General features: G+C 42.8%; 1 protein-coding gene across 2 annotated transcripts in view; it reads left to right on the top strand.

Annotated features, from left to right (window-relative positions):
* Positions 1-24,011, top strand: part of ARHGEF25 (Rho guanine nucleotide exchange factor 25) — a 482,441-nt gene that overhangs the window by 134,103 nt on the left and 324,327 nt on the right. The gene's annotated exons all lie outside the window — the stretch shown is intronic.

The raw sequence follows: 24,011 nt of genomic DNA, 5'->3' as shown, positions 1-24,011 counted from the left end.
ACATAAAAAAACGACCTAAGTGAGGTATCGCTGTAACCGTACTGACCCGAAGAATAAAACCGCTTTATCAATTTTACCGCACCCCCCCCAAAAGAAATTCATGAAACGCTGGTTTTTGTTCATTCTGCGTCCCAAAAATCGGAATAAAAAGCGATCAAAAAATTTCACGTGCCCGAACATGGTACCAATAAAAACGTCAACTCGTCTCGCAAAAAATAAGACCTCACATGACTCGGTGGGTCAAAATACGGAAAAATTATAGCTCTCAATATGTGGTGATGCAAAAACTATTTTTACAATAAAAAGCGTCTTTTAGCGTGCGACAGCTGCCAAATATAAAAACCGCCATAAATAGTAAATCAAACCCCCCGTTATCACCCCTTTAGTTAGGGAAAAATAATAAAATAAGAAAAATGTACTTATTTCCATTTTTCCATTAGGGTTAGGGCTAGGGTTAGGGCTAGGGGTGTGTTGGGGTAGGGTTAGGGCTAGGGTTAGGGTAGGGTTAGGGTTATGGCTAGGGCTAGGGTTAGGGTTAGGGTTAGGGCTAGGGTTAGGGTTAGGGCTAGGGTTAGGGCTAGGGGCATGTTGGGGTTCGGGTTGGAGTTAGAATTGGGGGTTTCCACTGTTTGGGCACATCAGGGGCTCTCCAAATGCAACATGGCGTCTGATCTCAATTCCAGCCAATTCTGAGTTGAAAAAGTCAAATGGTGCTCCTTCCCTTCCAAGCTCTGCCATGCGCCCAAACAGTGTTTTACCCCCACATGTAGGGTATCAGCCTACTCAGGACAAATTGCAAAACAATTTTTGGGGTCCAATTTCTCCTGTTACCCTTAGGAAAATAAAAACTTGGGGGCAAAAATATGATTTTTGTGGAAAAAAATGATTTTTTTATTTTCAACGGAGTGTTATAAACTTCTGTGAAGCACTTGGGGGTTCAAAGTGCTCACCACACATCTAGATAAGTTCCGTGGGGGGTCTAGTGTCCAAAATGGGGTCACTTGTGGGGAGTTTCAATAGTTTAGGTACATCAGGGGCTCTCCAAACGCACATGACACCCGCAGACCATTCCATCAAAGTCTGCATTCCAAAACGTCACTGCTTCCCTTCCGAGCCCCGACGTGTGCCCATACAGTAGTTTTCTCCCACATATGGGGTATCAGCATACTCAGGACAAATTGGACAACAACTTTTGGGGGTCCAATTTCTCCTGTTACCCTTGGGAAAATGAAAAAAATTGGGGACTAATTGGTCATGTTTCTGGAAAAAATACGATTTTTTTATTTTCATGCCCGGGCATTATAAACTTCTGTGAAGCCCTTGGGGGTTCAAAGCGCTCACCACACATCTAGATAAGTTCCTTAGGGGGTCTCATTTCCAAAATGGGGTCACTTGTGGGGGTTTCCACTGTTTAGGTACATTAGGGGCTCTCCAAAGGCAACATGACACCCGCAGACCATTCCATCAAAGTCTGCATTCCAAAACGTCACTACTTCCCTTCCGAGCCCCGACGTGTGCCTATACAGTAGTTTTTTCCCACATATGGGGTATCAGCATACTCAGGACAAATTGGACAACAACTTTTGGGGTCCAATTTCTCCTGGTACCCTTGGGAAAATAAAAAAATGGTGACTAAAAGATCATGTTTGTGGAAAAAATACGAATTTTTTATTTTCACGCCCGGGCGTTATAAACTTCTGTGAAGCACTGGGGGGTTTAAAGTGCTCACCACACATCTAGATAAGTTCCTTGGGGGGTCTAGTTTACAAAATGGTGTCATTTGTGGGGGGTTTCCACTGTTTAGGTACATTAGGGGCTCTCCAAAGGCAACTTGACACCCGCAGACCATTCCATCAAAGTCTGCATTCCAAAACGTCACTACTTCCCTTCCGAGCCCCGACGTGTGCCCATACAGTAGTTTTCTCCCAGATATGGGGTATCAGCATACTCAGGACAAATTGGACAACAACTTTTGGGGTCCAATTTCTCCTGGTACCCTTGGGAAAATAAAAAAATGGTGACTAAAAGATCATGTTTGCGGAAAAAATACGAATTTTTTATTTTCACGCCCGGGCGTTATAAACTTCTGTGAAGCACTGGGGGGTTCAAAGTGCTCACCACACATCTAGATAAGTTCCTTGGGGGGTCTAGTTTACAAAATGGTGTCATTTGTGGGGGGTTTCCACTGTTTAGGTACATTAGGGGCTCTCCAAAGGCAACATGACACCCGCAGACCATTCCATCAAAGTCTGCATTCCAAAACGTCACTACTTCCCTTCCGAGCCCCGACGTGTGCCCATACAGTAGTTTTCTCCCACATATGGGGTATCAGCATACTCAGGACAAATTGGACAACAACTTTTGGGGTCCAATTTCTCCTGGTACCCTTGGGAAAATAAAAAAATGGTGACTAAAAGATCATGTTTGTGGAAAAAATACGAATTTTTTATTTTCACGCCCGGGCGTTATAAACTTCTGTGAAGCACTGGGGGGGTCAAAGTGCTCACCACACATCTAGATAAGTTCCTTACGGGGTCTAGTTTCCAAGATGGTGTCATTTGTGGGGGGTTTCCACTGTTTTGGTACATCAGGAGTTTTCCAAACGCGACATGGTGTCCGATCTCAATTCCAGCCAAAAACGTCAAATGGCGCTGCTTCCCTTCCGAGCTCTGCCATGCGCCCAAATAGTGGTTTACCCCCACATGTGGGGTATCAGCGTACTCAGGACAAATTGCACAATAACTTTTAGGGTCCTGTTACCCTTGGAAAAATAAGAATTGAGGGTGAAAAGATCATTTTTGTGGAAAAAATATGATTTTTTAATTGTATGGCTTTATGTTATAAACTTCTGTGAAGCCCATGGGGGTTCAAAGTTCTCACCACACATCTAGATAAGTTCCTTAGGGGGTCTAGTTTCCAAAATGGGTCATTTATGGGGGGTTTCCACTGTTTTGGTACATCAGGGGTTTTCCAAACGCGACATGGTGTCCGATCTCAATTCCAGCCAAAAACGTCAAATGGCGCTGCTTCCCTTCCGAGCTCTGCCATGCGCCCAAATAGTGGTTTACCCCCACATGTGGGGTATCAGCGTACTAAGGACAAATTGCACAATAACTTTTAGGGTCCTGTTACCCTTGGGAAAATAAAAATTGGGGTGAAAAGATCATTTTTGTGGAAAAAATATGATTTTTTAATTGTACCGCTGTACGTTATAAACTTCTGTAAAGCCCTTGTGGGTTCAAAGTTCTCACCACATATCTAGATAAGTTCCTTGGGGGGTCTAGTTTCCAAAATGGGGTCACTTGTAGGGGGTTTCCACTGTTTAGGTACATCAGGGACTCTCCAAACGTGACATGGCATCCAATCTGAATTCCAGCCAATTTTGCATTGAAAAAGTCAAACGGCGCTCCTTCCATTCTGAGCTCTGCCATGCGCCGAAACAGTCGTTCCCCCCACATATCAGGTATCAGCGTACTCAGGACAAATTGCACAATAACTTTAGCAGTCCAATTTCTCCTGTTACCCTTGGTAAAATAAAAAAAATTGAACCTGAATTATTTTTTTTATGAAAAAAGTTAGATGTTCATTTTTTTTTAAATATTCAAAAAAATTCCTGTGAAGCACCTAAAGGGTTAATAAACTTCTTGAATGTGGTTTTGAGCACCTTAAGGGGTGCAGTTTTTAGAATGGTGTCACTTTTGGGTATTTTCTATCATATAGACCCCTCAAAGTGGCTTCAAATGTGATGTGGTCCTAAAAATAAAATGGTGTTGTAAAAATGAGAAATTGCTGGTCAACTTTTAACCCTTATAACTTCCTAACAAAAAAAAATTTTGGTTCCAAAATTGTGCTGATGTAAAGTAAACATGTGGGAAATGTTAGTTATCAAGTTTTTTGTGTGCCGTATCTCTGTGATTTAAGGGCATAAAAATTAAAAGTTGGAAAATTGCGAAATTTTCAAAATTTTCGCCAAATTTCCGTTTTTCTCACAAATAAACGCAAGTTATTTGAATGAAATTTTACCACTAACATGAAGTACAATATGTCACGAGAAAACAATGTCAGAATCACCGGGATCCATGGAAGCGTTCCAGAGTTATGACCTCATAAAGGTACAGTGGTCAGAATTGTAAAAATTGGCCCGGTCATGAACGTGCAAACCACCCTTGGGGGTGAAGGGGTTAAAGTGCAACAATCTGCTAGAAAATAAGTACGTCGTACGGAGAAAAAACTGAAGGTTGTACTAAGGCAAATGGATGATGAAAGGCGTAATTCTGAGCAGTACCAAGACCTGGCGGAGGGAAATGATGTACGTCTGAAACAGTTGAAATGCCAGGTGGAAGCAGAGAGAGGCTCAATGTGCCAATACGTTGCACCGTAGATTACAGTGTGAACTGGAGGTTGCTACAGAGACAGCAGATGCAAAGAACTGTGAGGTTAATGCACTGAAAAGTAAACTTAGATGTGGTGGGGTACCATTTGTTACAAGACGCTTAGATAGAGAAAGGATGGTGACTAACCAGTGTCTGACGACGCAGACAGACTGTGACTGGAGGGTCAAAGCCAATAACCGATATTCTGACCGCTGGAGGCGAGGGAGGTCTAACATAGGAACGAGGCCGTATGACAGATGGAGACGGTTCTCTCGATCTGTGGGGCAAGGTGCAGTGAGTGCCCGGTCGCGAGACCCTGGTGTAATGTTGTGTGTTCAACCCCACAAGTTTGAACAGAGGGGGGGGGAGGTATGTGGTGTAGTAACCACTAAGTCCGCTAGGGGGCGCTGTGTGGATGTCCCAGGAGAAAGGATGAATGGCAGAATACTGAATGGCCGTTATGTATCTCAAAGTGGGTGGCTTTGGGATGGAGACTTATGTGTTGGTCAGCAGTGATACTGCTGAGGTGTTGTTTCAATGTGTAAGGGAGAAGTCTCCAGGTAACTAGAGAGATGGGCGGACCCGGTTACCTACAAACCCGGTTACCTACAAACCCGGTTACCTACAAACCCATCCAGGGGGTGTGTTTAAAGCACTATTGTAAATAGTGTGTAAAGGCTTGAAGGACCTGTGATGAGGTCAGTCATGTGACCCAGTGGGCATGGCTATGGACCATATAATGTGGCCAGGGTAGGTCACAAGAGGGTGAATGCTGGGACCCGATTGGTCCAGTGTGGAAGGTCCCGCTGAGATGGAGCTTCCTGGCTAACAGCCTGTGAAGTGGCTGTGGTGAATGGCTGCATGTGTCTGAGAGTTCCCAGGGGAGGGAATGAACGTCTGCAGTAAGCTGAAGCTGCCATGAGGAAACCCGGACGTGGGTGAGATAAGTGAGGCTAAGAGAGCCTGTATGCTGGACATTGTACAGCCTGTGTGAACACAGGGTTTACAGAGTGAAGCTTTGTGATGGACGCTCTGCTGTTTATATGCTTTTTCCAGTTGCTGCTGTAAGTTTGTGATGTTGAATAAACCGCATGGACTATGCTTGTTTTATGGAAAACCTGTGCTGGATCTAGTTTTGTGGCTGCCAAACGAGTATCCCCTACCCGAATGACAGCGCTACCTCACATCATATATATATTCTCCTGCTGTTACACTGTTGGTGCACCAGATTGCCTTCAGGTAGTGCTCACTGTTTGAAAGAGAGCACTGTCAATCAACACAGGGTGAAGTGACGGTTCACTCTAATAGAGGGGCGGAATGGTGCACCAAATCTCTTGGTCACACCAAACATGCACCAAACACTCTAATTTGCATATCAAATTAAATGCCTTTTTACTACAAAAATGCAGCATTAATACAGCAAAGGTATGGGGTTTTTTTTCTAGGGAATAAGTTCCCCTATAGAATTATGGGCTTGGTTTCAGCTGAGACTTTCAGCAGATATTTGTGAAGGAATCTGAGAGCAGCATGATGTGGAGGGATGCCTTGATTTCAGAGATTTATCACTCACTGATCTGAGTGTTGCTGTTTCAATAAAAATCAGTGTTTTATCAGCAAAATATCACTGCTGAACTAGGTGTCTTGTGCCTCCTAGTCAACCTGATAGCTTGAAAATGGGGTGCAATCTATTGGCTTCATATTATATAACAGAGGAAGCAAAGAGGATTAATATATGAGAATGCGGGAAAACATTCAGTGTATCTTTCATTCTTTTCAATTAAATTTCTGCTCATTGTGGACTTTGGAGTCCAGTGGGAGGTCCTAATCAGTAATTGACATATCTGTATAAATAATAGGACTGCCCACTGAACTCCGATACTCAAAATAGACAGTTATTTAGAGGTGGTCTGTCCCCCCATAAATCACTATTTAAAGGGAATTTGTCACCAGCTTTTTTCTATGTAGTCTGAGAGCATGATACAGGGCCTTGTACCCATAATCAGTGGGGGGGGGGCAGGGTTACATCGATCAGGCTTACCTTTACCTCTCCTTTTATGTATTATCTGTAATACATCATGCTATGTGTATGAATGATTATATAACGTTTTCACTGATTTTAAGATGTGTGGACTGTCACTGCGATCACCTAACACTACAGGTGATATAAGGCACCTGACTGGGACGATTTAGCGAATCCTGCTTTGAGCAGGGGGTTGGACCAGATGGCCCAGGAGGTCCCTTCCAACTCTACGATTCTATGATTCTATGATTCTATGATTCTAAGGCAGATATTCACCAAGATAAATTATCTATCTCGATTTTAAGAAGATATTTGGTAACAAATGTAGTTCTTAATTATTATAAGTAAAATTTTCATCCACAATTAACTAACAAAGGATACAAATCATGTGTGTCTTCCCAGTAATGTTCAGATGGCGGTGAATCATGATTTGCTCTGCCGTTAGTCTGCCAAGAGACATTTTCTGTCACTGAAGTCTTGATAGGCATGTGTTATTTCTTTAGTCCTCTCAAGACAGTAATATCATGTTACTCGTTTCAATAATTGGCAAATTACTGTCAGATAAATGTTGCTTTGTCGCAGAATGAAAAACCTGTTAAAGGACAAACATGATTTTCTCCTGTGTATTGACACAGATCCCTGGTGTTCCTGCAGGCTGAGCAATACAAACAGGAGCCTGGGAGTAATACACAAAGGTTTCATAGCTCATAACAAGCTGTTCCGGATGTCAAGCTCATTGACTGGAATAGGATTTATGTTCACAGCTGTGTTAAGAAATACTGCGCGGCGGTAGATTATACCTAATAGGAATGGTGGCACCCTCTGTGCACCCAGGAACGGGAAGTCACAGGCCTCTAAAGGTTAAAGGGTTGGTGCGGCACCTAATGGCCTTCCTAAATATCTATGTTTACACCCTAACCACTTTTGTAATTAGTTTTATTACAAAATTCCCTACTCTCTTCCCTATCTAGCTAATCCTTAAATGTTTTTACTGCATTTCCAATGACATTTTGTTTGCGAGGAGTCTCAAACGTGTTGTCACAGGAGGCTTGGGCTGCTCTCACTCCCTTGCACGGTCTATCATTTATCAGGTAATTTTCAGTATAAGCTGTTGTGCTTTGTGTACATGAGGACAAAAACGAGTCCTGTCCATTATATGAATTGTTTACTGCATTTTTCACCAGTTTTCCTCTATGCAGGCTCTATTTCTCATTTTAGTTTTCTCTCAGCAAGTGGGAGGAGACTGTCTGCTATGATGTCTGATATATAAAACACACAGAAAGGGATGCCTGCTTCTTTCTCTGTAAAACACATGTTCAAAAATAGCAGCAGCAACATGGAATACATTATACAGCAGTACTATGCTGTGTAACTGTAAATCCAGCTCTGGAATAAACAAAATCTATTACTAACTGCCACACCTCCTGCATTGATGGTCTGCCTTGACCATCAGCATATTGTCTTCCTCACTTGTTTTCTCACTTTGCTCCTCTCTCTTCCTTACCCCTCCTCTCTCTTCCTTACCCCTCCTCTGTCCACAGATTTGAAGTCGGCCATTTTGGATCCAATTTTATTTTTTCAATGGAAGAGGGTCATGTGACACATCAAACTTATTGAGAATTTCACACAAAAAAACTGTGTGCTCGGTTTTAACATAGCTTTATTTTTTCACAAGTTTTTTACAAGTTTATGGGTCACCAATCATTATTATTGTAACCAAATAAATGGCCCACCCTGTATGTGTCTGTGTATATATATATATATATATATATATATAGCAACACACACACATGCATATATATTGCATAGTCTCCTTTATTACGTATATTGCCATCCCTTATTATAAAGTGCCCTCTCTTGTTATGTACAGCACCATCCATTACATATCGGATTATATAGAGCACTGTATTACATACTGTCCTGTCTTGTTAGATGCATAATGCAATGATGGCTGATAGAGCATGGGAAAGCTTCTTTTCTCATTGAAGAGCTGATATACTGGTCGTTTGGTCACTGACTGTTCCATCAGCAGTCATTTTATATCTAACAAGACTATGTAATAAGAGGGCACTGTGAATAACAAAAATAACAAGAATGCACTATTTAATAGACAGCACTGTACATAACAGCAGAGAAAGCTATACAATGAGGCATGGCACCATATATAACTAGAGAGGATGGTACGTAATAAGGGACGGTGTTATAAATTATAAGTGATTACACTATATACCAATGGATTGTGTTATACATAAGTGAGTACACTATATACTAAGGGACTATGCTATACATAATTGAATACACTATATTCTAAGGGACTGTGCTATACGTAATAAGTGAGTACATTATATACTAAGAGACTGCTATACATAGTAAGTGAGAACACTATATATTAAGGAACTGTGCTATACAAGTGATTACACTATATACTAAGGGACTGTGTTATACAAAATAAGTGACTACACTAAATACTAAGGGACATAAAGCTACATCCCTTTATCTGTGTGCAGTGTTGGTATGCTTTTACAGACGCATTGAATGTGTTCTATTCTGATCCTCAAAATCGGAACAGAACAGAACATTCTCTGACCCTCACGGATCTCATTCTCAGATCCGTGATTTTCATGTATGTGTGAATGGACCTATAAAACTGAGTCTTTGTGCCCTCCAATAAAAAAAAAAAACTGGAAGCACACGGACATTTCACACATGTGAGAATGTAGAATAAGGGATTTTACAAAAAAAAACATTATTACTCCACGTCACACAGTGCAGATACAGGATAACATCTACATCCAGGCATTTACCACTGACATCTCATCTGATTAGAGCTGCTTTCTCCTGATTGTTCTCCATCTGGTCAGACCTTCATGTCGACATCTCCCAAACACGACTCGTCTTGTCATGATGATCATCGCAGCCCTGAGCAAAACAAGGTCACATACAGTGTCGGACTGGTGTGGCAAGGGAACACCAGTAACAATGACTTTGGGGGCCCATTTTTAACCTGCGCACAAATATTACGCTACCCCCATTCACAATTTACCTATATCTCTATATAATAATGACTGTTGTGACCCAGGGTTAAAACCCCAATAGCATTTCCTCTGCCCCACTTAACCATAATAAACAAACTCAGAAACCAAATGATGGGTGAAGGTCGGTCACAGCTTTATTGAATGCTTTCTTAACAACCATTTTAAAGGCACTTTACTTCTCTTAAAAACGCGCTCGCCGCCAAATGCCCTGCTCTGTATTCGCAGGCAAGTCGGCCAGCGAGCCGTAACTTTGTGCCAATCCTTGTTTCACCGCCGCTGTGACTTGAAAACTGTAATAAACAGAACAAAATGAACATTAGTAAACAATCATAACAAAAAGGAGGGAGGGTGGGACAAGCACTTCCAGGATCCGGTCAGAAGGAAAGAGGGAGGGCAGCCACGGATTTGGTGCTATATAACCACAGGAAGGGGTTGTGCTAATCCCTACCCAATCCCATTAGCCCCATAACATTAATACTCCGCCCCAGCATGACATGGGTGGGCGAGCTCTATTAACCCATAAGGGAAGGGGAGGGGAGGAAAGGCACCACAGTCAGTGGCACTCTCCTAGTCAGTACAGTGCCCACCAAAACTAGGTAGTTTGGTTAATGAATTATGAGATTCTGCTTTTTTCTGTACAGAGAAAATAATGTAAATTATGCCAAGTACTGCCCATAGAGTGGTGTTGGGGGCCCATGTCTGCACAGGGGCTCACTGGGGGATTCACATGTTCCCCTATGGGCCAGTCTGAGCCTGGTCACATGCATTGTATACATACATGTGTCTCCCCCCTAAATATAGATAGGTACTCCACCATTAATATACCATGCACCATTAAAATAAAAAGTGATAAACCGCACGGTGTCCCGCATTAACTATATTCTCTGACTCCCAATAATATAAATTATTCAGTCTGTGACTCTCTCCAATTAACTATAAGGCTATGTGCACACAGAAAATATGCAAGGTTTACAGTACAGGAGAAGTGAATGAGACCCCTAAAGTCTCATGCACACGTTGCTTATTTTTTCCTTGAAAATTTTCAGCAGATTAAAATTTGCATAATGTCAATTCTTGCAGCGCATTTCACCTATAATAATGGGGGAAAATACGTAAAGCATGGCAAAAATGTGGAAAAAAAATAAATGTATTTTATGTAGCGTTCTTCCTGCAAAAACATTAGGAAATCCTGAACACAAGCACATAGCCTTAGTCTCTGTCCTGTGTCCCCATCATTCATTATAAGTACTTGATAGCATCAAAATCAATTTGGGGGTGGAAGAAGACACCATTAGGTACTGAGCATCCTCTGTCACCTCCCAATTCATTACACGTCTATGACAGTGTCTTCTCCCACCTTTCAGTTCATTATAACTGGTCCTATGCACCTTACCCCCTCCTCGCCCCAATAAATTTTAGGTCCCCGATAGCATCACAATGAATTGATGAGATGGGGGAGGACGTTATCAGGGACTTAGCACCCTCCTCCACCATCCAATTTATTTTACATTCATATTTAACGTCCTCCTCCCCCTCCACCTGTTCGTAAGTCCCCCTTCCTTTCATCCCAATCCACCACATCCTTCATTGTCCTCCTCCCTGCCGCATCCCATCATTGCCCTCTCCATCACATTCATCATTGCCCTCTCCATCACATTCATCATTGCCCTGTCCGTCACCTCAATCATTGCCCTCCCCCATCACCTCCATCATTGCTCTCTCCATCACCTTTATCATTACCCTCTCCGCCACCTTTATCATTGTTCTCCCCCTCCATCCCATCATTGTCCTCTCCAACACCTCCATCATTGACTTCACCCCACCACCCCCATCATTGACCTTTTCACCACCTTTATCATTGCTTTCTCCACCACCACTCCCATCTTTGCCATTTCCACCACCTCCATCATTGCTCCTACCACCACCTCTATCATTATCCCTCTCCACCACCTCAATCATTGCCCTCTCCACCACCCCAATCACTGCCCTACCCATCACCTCCATCATTGCTCTCCCCCTCCACCTCATCATTGTCTTCTCCACCACCTCTATCATTGCTTTCCCCCCACCACCTCCATCATTGCCTTCTCCCCACCACCTCTATCATTGCCCTTTCCACCACCTCTATCATTGCTTTCTCCCCTCCACCCATCATTGCTGCTTCCCCCACCTCCATGATTGCCTCCTCACCCACCACCCCCATCATTGCCCTCTCCATCACCTCCATCATTGCCCTCTCCACCACCTACAAACACACACATCTCCACCACCTACACACATATACACACAGCACCACTCACTTCTCTGCACGTTCCACCGCAGCCACACAAACACACCTCTCTGCATATTCCCCCGCAGCCGTGCACATACACAAACCTCTTTGCATGTTCCCTGCAGCCATAGCACATACACATACACAGCACCACTCACCTCTCCGCACGTACCCTTGAACCGCAGCATCTCCGTTGCCGGCAGCTTTCTGTTTGACACAGAAGCGCTGAATGCTGATGTCATCCAGCAGCACTGTTGTGTCACACAGGAAGCATGAGCAGGAAGCAGGACAGATCCCTGCAGCTCCACTCCACTGCCATTTTCTCCTGTAGGCAATGGAGCTGCAGGGATCGCTCCCTGCCTGCCACACATAAGGGAAATCTGGCAAGGGCCTCCCTCAGAGCCTCAGGGCCGGATAAACAGACCAGATTGTCCTCAGTCTTAGCCGCCCTGCAGGGACCCCCCCCCGGTGCCTCTGGGCACCAGTGCAGCCGCACTGGCTGCACATGTGGTATATCTCCCCCTAGTTTTGCCCTCTTTGCAGTTTAAACAAGTCTTTACTCACCTGGGAAGGCTTTTCACAAGATTATGCAGTGGAACTTTGTGTTATTTCAGACAAAAGCTTATATGTGAGGTCTGGCACTAATGCAGGATAAAAAATTTGGCCTGCAGTTGGGATCAATGCTCTGTGTGCAAGCCACAATATAGAAAACTAAGTGTCTAACAAAACCCTTTAGGGATGAGAAACCATGCTAACAGATTACCCAGAGAGTAAATGGACCCAATTTAAGAGATAATGTAATTAAAACTTGACTTTAATTGGAATTAATATAGTCTAACAAAGATTAAAATAACTCAGATGGTATTGCTGATAGCATATATTTTGGTCTGCTCTCTGGGATATCACTCTCCTAAAGCTAATATATATTTTACCTAGATTAATGGCTGCAGTCCACTACCTAGGATTGCTTTTCTAAATTATAAATGCCAGTTGCAAGACCACTAGAGCTGATTAAAATTCACTCACAGCCTGCCTGACATGTTTCGCCATGACTGGCTTCATCAGGAGACTGCGGCTAGACTTTAATCTTTATTTGTTAGACCATATTAATCAATTACAATAAGAGTCAAGTTATCCCTTAAGTTGAGTCCACTTACCATTGGGGTAATGTGTTAACAGGTCACAATATAGTACACATCATCCATGCCATTGTGCTGCTTTAGGTGAACATTGCACAGGATTACAAAAAAATGTTTCAGGTGACATGGTTTTTTGAATGGATTTAAGGTATTTTGAGATGCTGAATTAAAAAATCCCATTTGCTTTTTCTGAATTGGTTCTTGTTGTTGAGATAATTCATTCATGAAAATAATGTGTTACCCAATGTAATTTGTGGGTGATAACAAATGCAATAGCTTTTGGTCTTTTGGCCTGTCTTTTGACTCTTTAACAGTGTCTTAGGTATTGAAATATCAAATATAAATATTTTGTATTTCAATTTGTATGCTTACAATGCTATAAAAGTGACTTTTTGAAGCGAGAACTTTACTGTAATTAATCAATTAACTATCTCAGAAATATCAGAAAATATAATGAAATATCTCAGAAACTAGAGCCAATCCAACAAAACCGAAGTTAGGCCGGGGTCACACTTGCGAGATAAGCCCTAAAAGGCAGTGGCTGCCTCTTATATCGGCCAACAGGTTCCCTTTAAAATAAAACTTAATATCTTTGAATTTTACATTCCTTATTAGCTGTGTACATGCTGGTATCAATTAGCACCATACAGCACATTGTAATACCTCTTAGTAATAGGACAGCATAGCAGCCAGATAAAAATCATCACTATAAATGTAAATGTTATTTACTGTAGACGTAGCACTCCATTATGCTACTGTCGCTCCTGTTCTCCCAACTATACATTTATTCTTACTGATGCATGCTAAAAATTGTCCCTTGGATTATTTGATAGTGTAATAAACACATGCTGCCTCCATAGTAATAATCTGTTCACATAAGAAAGTGTTAGCTCACCACATGACATAGAGGAGAGCAGCACATAGTGTCAGTGACCATCAGGGTGAATACTGGATATTGCTGCTGGGAGGACTTTTCCTGCATGCTTCCTCTTGAGATCATTCTTTTACATACACAGAGACACTTACATTTTAGAGCTTCGTGTTCTTCAACCCCTGTTCCTATTTGTAAGTAATATATCAATCAGCCAAAAATATGTTAGCATTACACTACAGAATAGTTATTGCTAAATGATTAATAACTCATGGAAACAGCAAGTAAATGTACAAACTAGGTGGCACTACGGTTATAATTGGTGCATTACAAGTTTTTATTGTTTCCCATAAACTGTGGACTTTTGAAATGACATACAGTTCTGGAAAATGGCTAAGTTCTTTGCACCTGAACGAATGAATGAACTTGGAATAATAGGGATGTTCTGCACATCTACATAACTTACCATGCAGTGCTAATCACATTACACGATCACACATGGTATTTTTTTCCAATAGACCACATCTTGTAAAATACACAGTAAAAATAATGCTCCCCTGGTCAACATAACATCGGTCCTGGTTTCTATCCCCTCTGTCTCTGCTTCGGCCACTAGGCAACGCCACATCTTTCTTCGGGAAAAGTGTGGCAGTGTCATTCCTGGAACTTTTGGTGCCCCTAGAATTAGATAGGTGACCTTTGGGTTTCTGACTTCTACTGCCAGTCAATGAGTTCTGCTTTCCTGGCTTGTAGCTCTAGTCCTTGCTTTGTGTTTTGCTGATTTCTCCAGTTTTCTAACCTCAGCTTGATTTTTGACCAGCCGCTTGTTTTCCGATTTTGTGCCTGACTTGATCTCTTGGTAGTGTCACCGTGTGGCTACCCTTCTTGTGTCTTGCTCACTCCTCTGGCCAGGACCCCTTTCATGGAAGCAATCCCGTGAATTCATATGTATGTACTAGAGCCTTATACAGTCTTTAAAGGGTTAAATTTGGGGTTTCTCTGGAATCTTCCAGACGTAGTATCTTGTGCCATGTCTGACTGAGTTAGCCTTTTTAAGCCTGTGACCTCCAACAGATGTGACAGTGTGGCATCATGATAAGTTAAAGGGGGTTGTCTCCCATTGCGGGGGAAAAAATGTACTGTGGCCAAATTTGTGAACAAAGCATTGCTTTATTATTTGCACCAATTAAGATGACCGCTTCAGCTGAAAAATATTTATTTTTATTAGCAGAAAATTTGGGAATTTGATTGAAAACAATACCAAAATGATAGCACTGACTTGTTAGACAGTCTGGGACAAGTGCTGATGTGAAATAGAGCCAAGTCAAGGCGAGAAAGAAACTAAAATTCTGTCATTAAGTCTGTTGCAGGTAAGAGGTTAATATAAAAGCTGGTTTTTCGGTAGACAACGTGTTTTAACACTGGACTAGCATCTTTTTCAAGTGAAAACAACAATTTCATAAAATTGCATGCAGTTGTTGTTTTCTCTTGAAGAAGACGCTAGTCCAGTGTTGAAACGTCGAGATACACTAGTTAGCATTGGTACAATTGCCTAAATAATATATATATATTATTATATATTATTATATCTATAATATAACGGGCTAAGCGTCATTCTGTCAGAAGCCTTTATAGACTGGCTCCAGACAGAATGAGGCAGCCAACGGTGAGGAGTCTGTATGGCGCCCGGAGATGGCGGTATGCTTACATACCGCGATCTCGGGCGCCATACTTACATACTTACCTGACCGGGAGGAGCGTTGCCGCGGTGCTTCTCTTCGGCCGGAGACCGGGGCAGGAGTGCGGACGGAATCTCGCATGCACATAGCGCGATCCGGTGCCATTTTACTGAAGACACATTTGCAGTGTGTCTTCAGAAATATGGCGCTGGACAGCACGGTATGGGCATGAGCGTACTCTGGCGCCAGACTCCTCTTCCGGCCTCCAGCAGAACGTGACAGTGCTGGAGCACAGGAAAGAAGGGTGAGTATAAATGGTTTTTTTTGGTATGTGTGCAGTTTAATAGGGGTGAGGGGGACCATACATATCAGGAAAGGTGGGAGAGGGGACCATGCATACCAGGAAAGGGGGGGTGAGGGGACCACGCATACCACGAAAGGAGGGCGAGGGGACCATGCATACCAGGAAAAGGGGGGTGAGGGGACCACGCATACCAGAATAGGGGGTGAGGGGTAGCATGCATACCAGGTTAGGGGGTGAGAGGACCGTGCATACCACGTAAAGGGGGTGAGGGGACCATGCATACCACGAAAGGGGGGTGAGGAGACCATGCATACCACAAAAGGAAGGCGAGGGGACCATGCATACCATGAAAGGGGGGTGAGGGGACATGCATACCACGAAAAGGGGGTGAGGGGACCATGCATACCATGAAAGGGGGGTGAGGGGATCATGCATACCACGAAAGGGGGTGAGGGGACCATGCATATGACAAAAGGGGGTGAGGGGACCATGCATACTACGAAAGGGGAGTGAGGGGACCATGCATACCACGAAAGAGGGGTGATGGGACCATGCATACCAGGAAAGGGGGGGTGAGGTGATCATGCATACCACGAAAGGGGGGGTGAGGGGTAGCATGCATACCACGAAAGGGGGGTGAGGGGACCATACATACCAGGATAGGGATAAGTGGGTACCATGCATACCAGGATTGGGGGGTGAGGGGACATGCATACCATGAGGATTAGGGTTCCATGCTTACCCGGATTGGGGGGGTCCATGCATACCAGGATGAATAATATGGTACCATGCATACCAGGATAGGGATGATGGGGCCATGCACACCAGGATAGGAGGGGGGCAGCACATACCAGGATGGGACACCATATACCAATAAAAATGCTCGCCACCCGGGGGTAGAACGGGTTCATAGCTAATATATATATATATATATATATATATATATATATATATATATATGGCTGCCACTAGGAATATCGTGGCAAAATTTTTGGGGCCCCTTGAGTCTCCCACAGGCTTCAACCCAACCCCGCCCCCACTCCTCGAACTGTCCGCAGTCAAAAGATTTTTTAAGCCACCAACACAACAAGGTAGACTCTTTTGGCCAAGCTCTACTCTACTCTATCCTATTAATCATTTGTTAAAATATTCAATACAGTTTAGGTATATTTTTATTTAATTTTCAATTTTTAAAATGACCAATAATATCAGATACAGGGGACAAATACCACCTCATCATGACCAGACACCATATTACCACCACATAGTGACCTATAATACCACATACAAGGAACAAATACCACCGCGCCATGTCCAGACCACATATTACCACCACATGGTGACAAACAATAGCACATACAAAGAACAAATACCACCACATCATGGCCGGACAACATATTATCACCATATAGTGACTGAATACTACAATACTGATCAGTAATAAAAAGACACAATACTAATATCACCATAAGTGCCATTATATATAGTAGATCTGTACTTAGTATGCAGTGTCTGTGTACAAGTAAAACAGTGATCACTGGTGACATTATAAACAGAAGCTCTGTATACAGTGTATAGTGTAAAGGTAATGCAGTGATCACTGGTGACATTGTACACAGGACCGCTGTATATAGTATACAGTGTATAGTGTCAGTGTACAGGTAGCACACTGACCAGTGACATCTCTAGGTGAAGTCCTTCATCTTTGCTTTTAATCTTCATCCAGCACACAGGGCCAGTTTAAGGTAAAGCGGGGACCTAGGCAAAAGTTTAAAATGGAGCCCCAAATGCTAACATATTGCACATCACACAGAAGCAATTCTGTTGCATTTACACGTGCTGCGTCAGGCCGCTAAACGAGTGTGATCGACAATACTGAAGTCGTTCAACACTTGTTTCCCAGCCTCTTTACCTTTACAGCAACTGAGAAAGAATGATGGGAACCGAACAATCACTATTAGAACAATCTGTCCCCATACATTATCATGTTATCAGCAGCACATCTACAGTTTACACCGGGCGATGTGCTGCTGAGAACAATGATTTTTGTTCCGGCATAAACAATCCAATCACTCAATGAATATGCAGCATTTGGCTTGTTTAGTATAATACACCCCATAGTCCTCCATATATTATAATGTGCCCCATAGTCCTCCATATAGTATAATACATTCCCCATAGTCCTCCATACAGTATAATACACTCCCCATGGTCCTCCATATAGTATAATACACACCCATGGTCCTCCATATAAAGTAGTATAATACACTCCCTATAGTCCTTCATATAGTATAATACACTCCCTTTAGTCCTCCATATACTAAAATACACTCCTCAGTCCTCCATATAGTATTATACACTTCCCATAGTCCTCCATATAGTAAAATACACTACTCAATCCTCCATATAGTATAATACACTCGTCATAGTCCTCCATATATTAAAATACACTCCTCAGTCCTCCATATAGTATAATACACTCCTCAGTCTGCCATATAGTATAATACACTCCTCTGTCCTCCATATAGTTTAATACACTCCTCCGTCCTCCATATAGTATAATACACTCCTCAGTCCATATAGCATAATACACTCCTCATAGCCTTCCATATTTTAAAATACACTCAGTCCTCCATATAGCATAATGCACTACTCAGTCCTCCATATAGTATTATATACTCCTCGTAGTGCTCCATATTGTATAATGCACGACAAAGTCATCCATGTAGTACAATTCACTTCCCATAGTATAATGCACCCTATAGTTCTTCATATAGTAATATATTCCCCATAGTCCTTGATACAGTATAATGCAGCCTACATATAGTATAATGCAGCCACCCCATAGAGCATAATGCAGCCACCCCAGAGTATAATGCAGCCCCACCATACAATATATTGTAACCCCCCCCATAGATTATAATGCAGCCCCCCTCATATTGTATAATGCAGCCCCTCCATCAAGTATATGGCAGCCTCTCCATAGAATATAATGCAGCCCCCTTATATAGTATAATGTAGCCCCTCCATAGGATACAATGTAGCCCTCCTCATAGAGTATAATGTAGCCCCCATAGAATATAATCCAGCCCCCCATAGAATATAATGCAGCCCCCCATAGAATATAATGTACCCCATATAGAATATAATACAGCCCAACCATAGAATATAATGTAGCTCTCCCATAGTATATAACACAACCTCCCCCATAGAATATAATGTACCCCCATAGTATATAACATAGCCTCCTCCATAGAATATAATTTGCCCCCCATAGTATATAACACAACCTCCCCCATAGAATATAATGTGCCTCCATAGTATATAACACAGCCTCCCCCATAGAATATAATGTACCCCCCATAGTATTTAACACAGCCTTCTCCATAGAATATAATGTAGCCCCCATAGTATATAGCACAGCATCCTCCATAGAATATAATGTACCTCCATAGTATATAACACAGCCTCCTCCATAGAATATAATGTACCCCATAGTATATAACACAGCCTCCTCCATAGTATATAATGTGCCCCCATAGTATATAACACAGCCTCCTCCATAGAATATAATGTACCCCATAGTATATAACACAGCCTCCTCCATAGAATATAATGTAGTCCCCCCCCCAATAGTGCACAGTCCAGCACTCACGGATATATTTAAAAAAACAAACAAATACACAATCCTCACCTCTCCTTGTGCCCCGCGCTGCTCCCGGCTCCGGTCTCAGCAGCTGCAATGCCCGGGCCTGGCACACAGTGGGTGCGTGATTATATGACGTCATCGCACACCCGCAGTGTCAGAGGGGAATGATGGGAGAGGGAGCGTCATCTGACACTCTCTCCTCCATCATTGCTTTGAACTGTCCCGGCATCTATGATCCTGGTATAGTTCAATGCAGTGGCGGCAACGACAGCGGGGGGAGTCGGTGTGCTGGCGGCAGGTGGGCCCCTTTGCCTCATGGGCCCCATAGTGGCTGCGTGATGTGCTGCTAGCTGGGGGCCCCTGGGGGAGCGGGGTCCATAGACAGCTGCCTGGTCTGACTGCCACTAACACCGGCCCTGCCAGCACAGACTGCCATCACTTCTTCCAGCCAGGGCTCGTCTCTTCAGGAAATAACACTTATCTAGAGCAATGCTTGCAGAACACATTACTTATTTTTTTCCCAAATTCTAAACTACACCAGAAGAAGAAAAAAAAGTCGACAAAGTTGTTCTGCAGAGCAGCAGAACTGCCTCCCCCCATTTAAAACAGTATCCTCAAAAAATGAAATAAATCATCACTGCAGTAATAATATCCCTTAACTAGCCCCTATGGTAATAATATCCCTCATCCTGGCCCCAGCCATATGTTCTCCCATCCTGCCCCATATGATTTCCCCATCCTGCCCCGTCTGTCCCATGATCCTGCCCCATCTGTCCCATGATCCTGCACCATCTGTCTCCATCCTGCTCCATATTCCTGCCCCATCTGTCTCCAACCTGCCCCGTGTGTCTAATTCTTCCTCCGTGTCTTCATTCTGCCCCTTGTCTCCCATCCTGCTCCCGTGTCTCCAATCTTACCCCCTTGTCTCCCATCCTGCCCCTTGTCTCCATTCTGCTCCCTTGTTGCCCCAAGTGTCTCCCACCACCGTGCCCCCATGTCTCCCATCCTGCCCCCGTGTCTCCCATCCTGCCCCGTGTCTCCATCCTGCCAGTGAAACATAAAGCGGATTGCCACTTTAAATAAAAATTTTAAAAACCCTTTCTTATTGCCTGGCTGCGTTACTGCGGCAAATTCAAGCGCGCACTTGCCGGCACCGTCAGGATCCTGTTGCTGGGGCCCGGAGCAGAAGAGTCGAGGCCCGATGAAGGCCCCCTCTGCTGATCGGGCCCTATACGCCAGTCAGGGCAGTAATGCCCTGATGGCGGCCCTGTGGGTGTGTGTGTGTGTATATGTGTGTATATATATATATATACACTGCTTATATAAAGTCTCCTGCAAACCTATGCACATGGTGGAAACTTCTGTGCAATGTGTAAGTAGATTCTTCAGATGTTTAGGAAGTGGAAAAGTAAACTTGACGAAACACATTTTGCCGGAGCTATTTTTCAGAATCCTTAAAAGAAAATTCTGGAGTATGAGGCTTTAAAATTCCTCAGCCTCTTTCTTCGTTCATAGCATAAAAAATAAATAAAAGTGGCATTTTTTGCATGGAGTGCACTTCTCTTTTAAGACACTCTACAAAACTTTGGAGCAAACGTTTTGGGCTCAAGGGCTTTTACCTACACCTCTACAATGTATGACTGTGGTGTGTGAGGATGTAACCAACTTTAGACGTGGGATGGACCAAAATCAATAAAGTCCATCCTTAGTAAGCAAATATTTAATGGGGCTTACCGGCCTGCAGGTTAGAGAGCCCGGCTGCTAACAAAGTAATAGAGTCTCCCCACTTCCCAAACTTTCCACAGTTAGGGGACAGTATTCTGCCCAACAGATTGGGGTGCTGCAGCAAACCCCCAAGAGTGTGTGAAATGAAATGTAAAGGAAAAAACAAGATTCTGATGCGTAGAGGTTGGCCACAGCTTTAGTAAGGGAATGGGACAGAAAATAAAGGCTGGCTATAAGGAGATACAGAATTGAGCTATCTCACATTCCCATCTACAATAGCCATGGGGGTTTGTGCTTGTTATTCAATTATATATTTGTGAAAGCATAGAGAGTAAGAAAACCGTTCCGTCATTGCTATCCTGGAACTGACACATAAATACTGAATATTGAGGCCCATAGCAGCAGTATGGAGTTCAAAATGTGTCAAAAAAGTAGAAAGAGGAAAGCTAAAATATATATCAAGTTACCACTAAAGCTAACAAAGAAAAAATAGTCCAGGTAGGGAACAGAAACATGCTTCAAATTGAAGAAACCATTGGAAACGGAGACTTTTTAAATACCTGGACAAGATTGAGTATCAAATAGTAAGGCACATGTCAATATAGTATAATTATCAAAATATCAATAATATCAGCAACAGACAATATGATAATGAAATACAGCCCACCAGGGAGGGGGGATCCACTTACCTGAGCCTGTTGTAGGATGGGGATGTGAAGGATCCACAAGAGCTAAGGATAAAGCACTTACGGAGTGCATATGCTTAAGGGCAGAATCATCACGCTCATCTGACACATTGACAAATATTCAATTAAAAAGGCTAAATAAACTGAGCATATAAAGCAGCATCCTGTCAGCACTTTAAGAATACTGGAAGTGCTCAGCACTTTAAGAATACTGGAAGTGCCTGTCTCTATGTAACATGGCGCGGGGCGGTAGCCGTGGACGAGGTACTTGTCTCTTATACCCAAGCACATGAAGGAGGACGGTCCTGGCTGGGTGTGTGGACTTGTGTCAGCCGCATGTAACCAATGTTCCTGGTTTGCCAAGATCAGGGGTTAGACAGTTCAATGAAGAAGACCACCATTTCCAAATAGAAAAACAAGATATAGTCAATACACAGTCTTATCAAAGTGTCCTTTACAATTCAAAGTACTTTCCACACAGTTTTCTTCCTCCTTTTCTCTGTTGCTTTCCTTTCCTCTTTACTCTCTCTACTTGTCCTCTGTATTGACTGTTTCTCATTACTTCACCACAACCCAGCTCAACACAACAGTCCTGCTGCTTAGCACGAGTCCGGTACTCGACCAGCAGTTCCGTGCCTTCTTTCCCCTCGTGGTTCCAGTATGAAGGGTCCTTATCTTCTCAAGTGTTAACACTCTAGAGCTCCCGCCTGGGACAATCTATGCCTCTCACGTACTCAGTCCGGTCTAGGCCCGTTACCTTCAAGAGTTATAAACTCTGAGCCTTTCTACTAGGCGTCCTCTCCCAGGATTTGTCTCCGATTTATCACTCTGTCTCTTAGTCACTTCTGCTCTGAATCTCGCTATCTCTTTTCTTTGGTCTCCTTTCACTTTAGGGACACCTCAGAATGCAGCACTGCTCGCAAAGGACCCTAGGCCCTCTTTCTATGCACTCCAGGTCCTATGTGCCATCCCACCAGGAAACTGTCACTTTCCATTCAACTTAGACCTTCCCACTCTGGGCTAGTCCCAAGCATTAACTCTCACTATCGTTACTGTCAAGCTACACACACTATCGTCATTAGTAACATCTTTAATGTACATCACAATTCACAGTATACATCACAGTTATCTTTACATAACATTATACTTGTTGTTTCTTCAAGGGGGAAGGTGGGGAGCATGTCCATCTCCTTACATCCCAATATCAGTAAAGCATTGGTGTTGAATTCCTGTGCAGTATTGGTGCACACAGCCATATTCTGTATGAGAGAAACTACACTGGATGTAAATACATGACAGACTGCAGTGAGTGTATGTCAAAACAGTATGTCACTTCGCTTTGATTATACTAACTTGCTTGGTTTTTTTCCAGGCAGCTCAATGGATGGACATTTAATGTATTCTAACAATATTCCACCAGTCCTTTACTAGACTCAAGTGAATACGGTAGTTCAAAATTTTTGAGACTGAGACAGAAATTATTTTACAGATGTCTGCCATCACGTTTAGATGTTTATGAAGACTTTGGTGCAATTATTTAGGAGTGGAAAAAACACAGAAGCTAGAATAATCTCTTTATTCTTTTACATTCCTTCATAAATGAGGGTTTAGCTAAAGCAAATGACACTGTTAAAGGGGTTGTGGGGTCTTAAGCGACAAGATTGAAGTCACTCTATGTGACTGTAGACTTGGGAATCCTTACATCACCCGCACTGCGCTGGGAAGATCCGATGCCGGCTGTGGACGCTTGTCTGCAATATGTACTTTGCATTAAACCTGTAGACGAAAGCTGCAAAAATGGTGCACACCCAAGTGGGATAGAATAACAAAAATAGCTTTATTTGAGAATACAAGTGCTTGTACAAGTTAAGAACAAGTAAAAACAAAAAGAAAACAGTCTGATAATAAGCAAGGGGTGATGTATTAGTCCCAAATATAGTGATTAATAGGTCACAGGTATAGGACATATATACACACCACCATATGTGTATACAATGATAAATAGGTAATAAATATATGGGCAAACCCCCCAAAAATTGCAAAGTCCCAGAAAACTGGTTAGAGAATAGTACACCAAAATACATATACAATACCATGCAAATATAATATATTCACTGAATACAAGGATGTAGATACAGAAATGTATTCAAATTGTTAACCCCATAATCCTATGGAGATATTTTTAAATATACCTAAAGATGGCAACAAAGAGGGATAGCAAAAATATGAATATTACACCTTTACATAGGGAAAACCAA

The sequence above is a fragment of the Dendrobates tinctorius genome, unplaced genomic scaffold, assembly GCF_039654945.1.
Source record: "Dendrobates tinctorius isolate UK_male_01 unplaced genomic scaffold, ASM3965494v1 ptg000051l, whole genome shotgun sequence".
Classification (NCBI taxonomy): domain Eukaryota; kingdom Metazoa; phylum Chordata; class Amphibia; order Anura; family Dendrobatidae; genus Dendrobates; species Dendrobates tinctorius.
The sequence above is the reverse complement of the archived record's forward strand: the minus strand, read 5'-3'. Positions and strand labels throughout refer to the sequence as shown.